This window comes from Tachyglossus aculeatus, chromosome X4 (genome assembly GCF_015852505.1).
Source record: "Tachyglossus aculeatus isolate mTacAcu1 chromosome X4, mTacAcu1.pri, whole genome shotgun sequence".
Taxonomy (NCBI): domain Eukaryota; kingdom Metazoa; phylum Chordata; class Mammalia; order Monotremata; family Tachyglossidae; genus Tachyglossus; species Tachyglossus aculeatus.
This window is the reverse complement of record NC_052098.1, coordinates 60767943-60777238: the sequence shown is the minus strand read 5'-3', so window position 1 is coordinate 60777238 and position 9296 is coordinate 60767943. Positions and strand designations below refer to the sequence as shown.

Here is a 9296-nt window from a genome sequence, read left to right as displayed (position 1 = left end):
GTGACCAGAAGCAAGGAAGTGGAAGGAGAGAGACTCAGTTGAATTCATTCATTCATTCAATCGTATTTATTGAGTGCTTACTGTGTGCAGAGCACTGTACTAAGGGCTTGGGAAGTACAAGTCAGCAACATATAGAGACGGTCCCTACCCAACAACGGGCTCACAGTCTAAAAGACTCCTCCTCTTCTTTGTGATTTTGATTATTGGTATATTTAGGATTAATATAGAACATTTTAAGGCCTGGACTGAGGATTAGGGAAAGGGACAAGGATAATAATTCAGGCTGGCATGATTCTTGGACTCTCTAGTGGAAAGAGCACAGGTCCGGGAATCAGAGGACCTGGGTTCTAATCCTGGCTCTGCCACGTGTCTGCTGTGTGTGACCTTGTGGAAGTCACTTCACTTCTCTGTGCCTCAGTCACCTCTTCTGCAAAATGGGGATTCACTACCTATTCTTCCTCTTACTTAGACTAGAGCTCTATTTGGGACCTGATGATCTTGTATGTACCCCAGTGCTTAGTACATACAGTGCTTGGCACATAGTACACATTCCATAATTATTATTACTATGTGTTAGCTGGCTCAGTGGAAAGAGCATGGGCTTTGGAGTCAGAGGTTGTGGATTTGAATCCCGGTTCTGCCAATTGTCAGCTGTGTGAACGAGCAAGTCACTTAACTTCTCTGTGCCTCATCTGTAAAATGGGGATTAAGACTGTGAGCCCCCTGTGGGACAACCTGACCACTTTGTAACCTCCCCAGCACTTAGAACAGTGCTTTGCACATGGTAAGCACTTAATAAATGCCATCATTATTATTATTATTATTAAGCACTGGGGTCTTGTCTTATGCCATCGAGTTGTTTCTGACCCATAGCGACACCATGGACACATCTCTCCCAGAATGCCCCGCTCTCCATCTGCAATCGTTCTGGCAGTGTATCCACAGAGGTTTCTTGGTAAAAATATGGAAGTGATTCACCATTATCTCCTTCTGCACAGTCAACTTGAGTCTCTGCCCTTGACTCTCTCCCATGACGCTGCTGCCCAGCACAGGTGAGTTTTGACTTGTAGCAGACTGCCTTCCACTTGCTAGCCACTGGCCAAGCTAGGAATGGAATGGGTATGCCTCTGCTTGACTCTCCCACCCTTAGTTGAGACTGGTAGAGTACTGGAAATTCTCCAGGTGTGACCCTGAGAGGGGAAGCACTGGGGTAGATAAAAGTTACAACTACATCAGATGTGATGCAGTTTCTGTCCCACCTGGAACTCATGGTCCAAGAGTGAGAGAAAGCAGCCATCTTACTCATCTCCATTTTATAGATGGAGAAACTGAGTCACCGAGAGTTTGGGAGACTTAACCAAGGTCTCCCAGCAGACAAGTGCCAGAGTCAGGTGTAGAATCCAGGTCACCTTTCATTCATTCAATCGTATTTATTGAGTGGTTACTGTGTGCAGAGCACTGTACTAAGCGCTTGGGAAGTACAAGTTGTTAACACATAGAGACAGTCCCTACCCATCAATGGGCTCACAGTCTTGAAGGGAGTCACCTGACTCCTACTCCCCAGCTCTCGCCACGAAGTCACGTTGCCTCCCGAGGAAGTTGGTCAGCTCGATCAGAAATAAAGCAAAGAAAAGGAGACTGGTTTGAGTTTCTTTCCCTCCCAAGCCTTTAGGTGAATGGTTGACTGGATTGTAGGCATCGGCCTCAGAAGTGCTAAAAGCCTGTTTCAGGGGATCTGTGAGAGGCTTGGAGTTTGATTGTACCTGGAAAGCAATTAGATTTTTGATTTAGCCCTTGGTATTTCCAAACCCTTAAAGTATATCAAGAGATCGGTTTTCATAGCAAGCTCCCATGGTGCCAAAGCAAGAGAATTAACTATGATTTGTGTGTTCAATCAAAGCAGTTTCTTCTACCTGTGCGAGAACATCTATATTCTTTGAAGTAGTGTGGGGGTGGAAACACAAGTGTTGTGTTGTCCCTATGGCCTCTCCGCTCTTGATCATGGGATTTTAACCTTCTACCAATTAGGTCCTCATTTCCCATTCCCCCTCATCTCCCACTAGGCACTAGCCACTAGACCCAACTTTAGCAATGTCTGCACAAAACCAACCAGCTGATGATGGAGTCTCATGTCGAGAACAGTGAACGAGCCTCGGTCCTGAGCCTTCAGGATGGAGGACCTACACGGAGGAATTGATTATACTGCTAGTGGTATACACAGTGCCACTCGCATTCTCTGCTCCCTGCCTGCCGGTCATGTTCCCAACGGGGCACAAAGTGCAGCTAGCAAATAGGCAGTCAGGGGCGCAGCATATTGCAAAGTGCCCGCAAAGGATTTGTTTAAGCTTGCCGTGGGTAGAGAACGTGTCTTCTAACTCTGTTGTATCATGCCCCCGCCCCCCAAGCCTTTAGTACAGTGCTCTGCATGTAGTAGGCACTCAGTAAATACCACTGAAGATGATGATGATGACGACGTACAGGGCCAAAGTTCCACCAAAGCAACTGCAGAATAGGTCATAGCCGTATGTACAAATCTTACCCCAGGGGACCCCATTCCAGGGGGAGCATGGACGCAATGATTACCAAGGGCTTGGCATCATGGGGGTGAGGCCATTAGCTCGGGACCTCAGTTTGCCAGCCAGGAAAGGTAGCATAATTAGTCCATCCTGCCCTTGGATTTGGAAAAGGGTCCAAAGAGGAGCCAAGATGGTGGTCTCACCTCTTGCCCCCTACTAGCTGGGTGTCCTATCATGCTTGGGTCTTTGCAGGGGAAATAGGAGCTGGACACTGGCTAGGGTCTTTACACTGCAGCAGGGCCTAGGTTCCTCTCAGAGTAGCTGGGGACCGGATTCTCCACAACCCAATGCAAGCTGGACGCTGCCATGGCGATTGGGCTTGTGGTGTCACATGAGGAACATGTTCTGGCAAGGGTGAGGCAAGTGAGCAGATAGCTCCAGCAGGGGCGGAGATGAAAAGGGCTTCTTGTGTAGGGTCCTAGTTCTCGGTGAGGGCCAGAGGTGAGGTAAAACAGAAGGAGACATTCCACCTTTTGAACCTCTCACTGTCTCTTACTTTCCCTTTTACTCTCCCTTATGTTGCCAACTTGTATTTCCCAAGCGCTTAGTACAGTGCTCTGCACATAGTAAGCGCTCAATAAATACGATTGAATGAATGAATGAATTTCTCTTCTTCCCTCTTTTCCTCCCTTTTCCTTTACTTCTTCTTCCCCTGTCCCCAAAACACACTCCCAAGGTGGCCCCAACTCTCAAACCAAAACGTTGGACCCCCTGTTACATAGCCTATTACTCCCTCGTGTTACTATTATTAAGTGCCGTAGAGTCGTTTCCGATTCATATCGACATCCATGGATATACTTTCTGCAGAACATCTTTTCCTCTGCCATAATCTGCAACCTTTCTAAAGGTTCTTCCGTTATCATTGTTATGGTCTCTATCCATATAGCTGCTGGTCTGCCTCTTCCTCATTTTCCCTGGATTTTCCCTAGCATTGCTGTCTTCTCCGGAGAATTAGTAATGTACATTTCCCCATTTACTTCTTCCCATTTGTAATTTATTTTAGTCAATCGATCAATGGCATTTACCGAGCACTTAATGTGTTCAGAGCACTGTACTAAACATCACTTAGAGTTGATAGACTCGTTCTCTGACTAGTCCTCGTCTCCCCCACGAGAATGTAAACTCCTTCAGGGTAATAATAATAATAATAATTTTGGTATTAAGCACTTACTATGTGCAAAGCACTGTTCTAAGCGCTGGGGAGGATACAAGGTGATCATGTTGTCCCACGTGGGGCTCATAATCTTAATCCCCATTTTACAGATGAGGTAACTGAGGCACAGAGAAGTTAAGTGACTTGCCCAAAGTCACACAGCTGACAAGCAGCGGAGCTGGGATTTGAACCCATGATCTCAGACTCCCAAGCCCGTGCTCTTTCCACTGAGCCACGCTGCTTCTGATAGGGACTGTGTCTACTAATTCTATTGTACTCTTTCCAATACTTAGAATAGGATCTTTCCTACAATAAGCACCTAATATGTACAACCATTTGATGCTGTGCCATGACCCAGCAGGCAGTTACTTCAGTAGATACTGCCTGCTTTGACCAGGATTCCTTCAATTCCAGATTCCTGACAGGTCTATCAACTTTGCAGAATGCCCTAATTGGTTCTCTGGGCAGAAATCTTCAACACCGATGGCATGGCCCCATCAGGCAGAACCAGAATTAGAACTCAGGTCTCCTGACTTACCAAGCAGTCCTTTTTTTCACTGGACCAACAGCAGGTCCAGCCCAATTGCTGATTGAAAATAACTCATGGAATCCCTATCTGCATTAATATTACTACTACTACTACTATTTGTAGTGGGATTTGTTAAGTGCTTACTATGTGCCCCCTTCTAGACTGTAAGCCCATTGTTGGTTAGGGACTGTCTCTATATGTTGCCAACTTGTACTTCCCAAGCGCTTAGTACAGTGCTCTGCACACAGTAAGCACTCAATAAATACGATTGAATGAATGAATGTGCCAAGCACTGTACTAAACCTTGGGGTAGATGCAAGATAACCAGGACCCACATGGGGCTCACAATCTAAGTAGGAGGGAAACCAGGCATTGAATCTCCATTTTGGAGATGCAGGAACTGAAGCACAGAGAAGTGAAATGACTTGCCCAAGGTCACACGGCAGGTATGTGGTGGAGATGGGATTAGAAGCCACGTCCTCTGACTCTCAGGCCTGCGCTCTTTCATCACTAATAAACATTTGACTCATTAGCCAGCTCCCCGTGCCCAGTGTTTGGCACATGTTAAGAGTTTAACCAAGACCACCAATAGTAGCAACACTTCTTGTCACAATTCAGCGGACTAGGGATTCAAAACATTAGACTGAGCTGATGCGGACAGAAATTTTACTGGTCAGCTAAGCGAATGGACAATCAAAGGATTTCCGGGATGACCCTTCATGGAGAGCTCAGTGCTGGAGTATGCTCCAGAGGTGGCCAGAGGAAACGGTTCGGGACCTACTGAAAACCATCCTCAGGGTGTATGCCACTGACACTGGTGCTAGGGAGCTCTGTCGCTCAGTACGGGTGTCGTTGGCGTCTGATCTCTCGCTCGGCCCCTCAGTTCTTTGAGGACAAATGCATTGCTGCAGTGAAGGAATAACGTATTAGGAGAAAGGCAGCTTCAAGTGCTGCAGAACAACCAGTGCCCACCTACTTGCTCATGGTCTGTGGGTGGCCGTGGGCTGCCCACCTCGGTCGCCACACGCACCTTAGACACCCCAGAAGTGACCGGACAGGGATTTATCCATTATTTTTGAAGGCAGACCACATAAAAGCATGAGTCTTAGAAACAAGCAAGAAAATAGGCTTTTTCATCCCTTCATGGATGTTGTGAGAGATCACTGCGGCTAACACAGCCAAATGCACTGCAAACACATCAGGTGCTCTGAAAGGCTCCTAAATGGTTTTCTGAGAGCATCAGGACATTCACGTTTACTTTATAGGATGGGGTCAATACCCTCAATTTGTAAATGAGCAGAGTATAAACTGGAATGCTTCAGAATGTAGGGAATGTCAGAGAATGAAAGGCTCCTTTCTCTAAGAAAATCCCTATCACTAAAGGCATGTATCTTCCTTATGCCAGGCCTACAGGTGGTAAGCTTTAGAGAAGAGAAGGAAGACTTAACTAATTATTCAGTCCTTGCAAGGTGGGAGAGCTAGAGAGAATATACAGCTGTCAAGTGAAATAGAGCAGAGTTGAAGAAAAGATAATAGTAGTAATGGTATTTATTTAGCGCTTACTATGTGCAAAGCATGTGTACAGAAAGTTATTTCACTGAGAACCAGAGTGGGGGTGAGAAGGAAGAGCAAGAGGGCAAGAAGTGAGCGAGAGCATGAGAGAGGACAGTTTTCCCCAAAAAGGAAAAAGAAAGCATTAAAAAAGGAGGGAAATATGAAAAGGGTTGGAAAGAGAAAGCAATAGAAAAAGGAAAGAAATACCCCCTCTCAGTTTCCTGCTAACTCCATCCTGCCTTTTTCTAACTGACGATGAGCAAGTGGAGCTCTCAAACAAAAGTTGAAAAGACCTGGCAACAATAGGATCTTTGGGAAAATGAGGTCCACCTTTCACATTTAACTTGTTGAACAGGGCAGATGAGATTCTAGTTGATGGGTCGGCTGATGCAATTTGCCAAAGAGTTTAGATGGCTTAAGAATTTATCTGGGCTTCCAATCAATTCTACCAATCCCAAATCGAAGGGGTTGAACTCCGATCCAATATGGCGCTGCCTCCCTTTCTGATCATATGATGTAATCTGATACTGGTCTGATACCCACCCCTCCACATGTGGCCCTGCTGAGCCAAGCAGTGGCCACAGCACTCCCTGATCTAGGGATCACCCATGCCTCAGACTGTTGCTGGCCCAGGGGATATATATATATATATATATATATATATATATGTATATATGTATATATGTATATGTGTGTGTGTGTGTGTGTGTGTGTGTGTGTGTGTGTGTGTGTGTGTTTGAAAATAAAAAGGAAACGAATGTGAGGCTTCTCACAGGTTCTTTCCTGCTTTCCCCGCTCTGGTCTGACGGGTGGGTAGATGGACCTCGAGCAACAAAAACCCTTTCCAGGAACTACGACAGAGACGCTTCATTTTGCTCTGCTTTCCTGCTTTGAGTGGAGATAAAAGGATCCCCTCCTTGCCCCTGCCAGAATAGCTTCTCTGTCCCCTGGTCCAGCGGTGAAAACCATGTGCATCTCCCTCTACCCACACGGTCTGGCGGCGACAATGTTAGCACTCCACCACTGGCTGAGAAACTGCCCCGGTTCCCCCCAACTCCTGCAGTCCCGTTTGGCAGTGTTGGTGGCAGCAGCAGAAGCAGCGGTTCTCCACAACCAGTTGAGAGAGCCCCTAGATGTGGCAGCCCCCTCCTGCCCCTGCCATGAGGGTCAACTGCAGCTAAGCAGCATGATGTAGTGGATAGAGCACGGGCTTGGAAGTCAGAAGATTGTGGGTTCTAATCTCAGCTCCACCACTTGTCTGCTGTGTGACCTTGGGAAAGTCACTTCACTTCTCTGCACCTCAGTTATCTCATCTGTAAAATGGGGATTGAGACTGGGAGCCTCATGTGGGACAGGGACTGCGTTCAATCTGATTTGTTTGCATCCACCCCAGTGCTTAGTACAGTGCCCGACACCCATTAAAGGCTTAACAAATACCACAATTATTATTATTATTAATAATATTTTTATTATTATCACCATCTTGGGCAGCATGCTGCCTCCCAAGGAGATGGGAGAGCCGTGGATGCAGTGGCCCAGACTGGGTGCTTCCTGCCACTGGGTCAGCTCCAGGTTCACTCACATATGCTTTGGTTTCAGAGGAAAGCACACGTGTGCCTGCAGTCAGCGCAGATTCCTTCCTCCTGAGCTTCACAGAAAGTCCCGCCTCACTCTTCCCTGGTGCTGCCCCTCACTTGGAAGGTCAGACAACCTAATAATGTAAACTATGAGAAGAGCAATCATTAGCTGTTAAAAGACATGGGACTGGCATATCACCATGAAGGATTTTGCCCGAATAACACTTCTTAGAGGAAAAAGCTCCAACCCATTACCGAACGCCTGGCATCTTTGGGCTCCTAACTTTTACGGGTTCCTCCTTTCCTCTTTTTCCCTGCAAATGGCAAAACTGGTTTGGCAAGACGGTGGAATGTTTCCTGCTGATATGAGGATAAGGAGAAAGCCTGTCACTGGGGTCAGGAAAATGTCAGTGAGAAGGGCAATGTGCCGAGTAAGCAATCTAGGGAAAGACAGTTCAGGGAGAAAGAGACAAGATGGTTATGAACGGAAACAAGACAAGAAGGCAGAAAGGAACCAAAGTATCCAGAGCCTTAGGGGAAGAAGGGTGGCTACAGAATAGAAGGCAGTGGCCAGATTAACGGGACATGAGCGACTTCATTTTGGAACTTATTTTCCCATCTCAATTCCAGATCCACCTAGAAACTTTGAACATCTCCAGACACAGTTACAGCTCCTCAGACTGCTGCTGTCATTAGATCCCGCCCCTGTTCTTGCTGCACAGTTGAACATTTGATGGACAAAGGAACCCAAGAGGTTTTAGAATGTGATTGGGCTGGCCCCAGAGACACTACTGTTTGGCTGATGGCAGTGGCAGTGACCAGTGGCTCCAGAAAAAGACACAGAGACAAAGGCCCCGTTGGATTTCAACCACAACCAGATCCCCGGAGGGTCACCAGGTTATTTGGAGATTAGACAGGTAGGCAGGGAGGGGCCAGGAAAGAGCCTCTCAGAGAAACTTCTGGCCTGGCCCAAGGGTTTAGGGAGGATGAGAGAAACTGTGGCAGCTGCCAATTAGGAGACAGCATGGCAAGAAGAGGAAAAGAAATCCCACAGGTCAGGCCAGGTCAGGGGTCAGAAGGGTGCAGGGCAGGCTAATCACGGCTGGCCACCCTGCCCAAAGAGTTTGGTGCCCATCTCAAGGCTGCAGTAGCCCTCTTAGAACCTATGGAGTGTGTGACCCACCCTAGCTCAGTCTAATGCAATCACATTTTTTGAGGGCTTACTGGGTGCAAAGCACTGTGCTAAGCACTTGGGACAGTACAATACAACAAAGTTGGTAGACATATTGCCTGTCCACAAGGAGCTTACCTTCTAGAAAGAAAACAAAAGAAAAAGAAAAAAAACAATAGAAAAGAAAAGGTCCTTTCTGGCCTAGAAGTTGCACTTCGGGGATGGGTGTTGGCTGTCTGTTTGGAGCATGGATTCAGCCCATACCAAATTCCTTGGTTGGCCTCCCTGGCTTGACTCTCCTGGTCCTCCCTCACCTCTACTTAACATTTGGGTCCTGGAATCACATGTCTCTCCTCCACCGTAACCCAGTTAAGAAGGCTCTGTCCTCCATGAGGCACTTCTACAGGCTATAAACAGTGCCCTTTCCACAAATAATACAAAGTGGGGAAAGGCAGCTAGGTCTTACCCTTGTTCCAATGTCACAGTGCCTGGACAAGGAGTCACCTAATAATAATAAATTGTGGTATTTGTCAAGCGCTTACTATGTGCCAGCCACTGATCTACACTCACTCCCTTGGTGACCTCATTTGCTCCCACGGCTTCAACTATCATCTCTATGCTGATGACACCCAAATCTACATCTCTGCCCCTGCTCTCTCCCCCTCTCTCCAGGCTCGCATCTCCTCCTGCCTTCAGGACATCTCCATCTGGATGTCTGCCCACCACCTAAAACTCA

General features: G+C 47.1%; 1 non-coding gene across 1 annotated transcript; it reads right to left on the bottom strand.

The window, feature by feature from the left end:
• Positions 1 to 1062: 1062 nt before the first annotated feature.
• On the bottom strand, positions 1063 to 1200 carry LOC119948472. The gene has a single exon (XR_005456865.1). It is a non-coding gene; the product is annotated as a small nucleolar RNA SNORA7 (small nucleolar RNA).
• Between the last annotated feature and the right edge of the window lie 8096 nt (positions 1201 to 9296).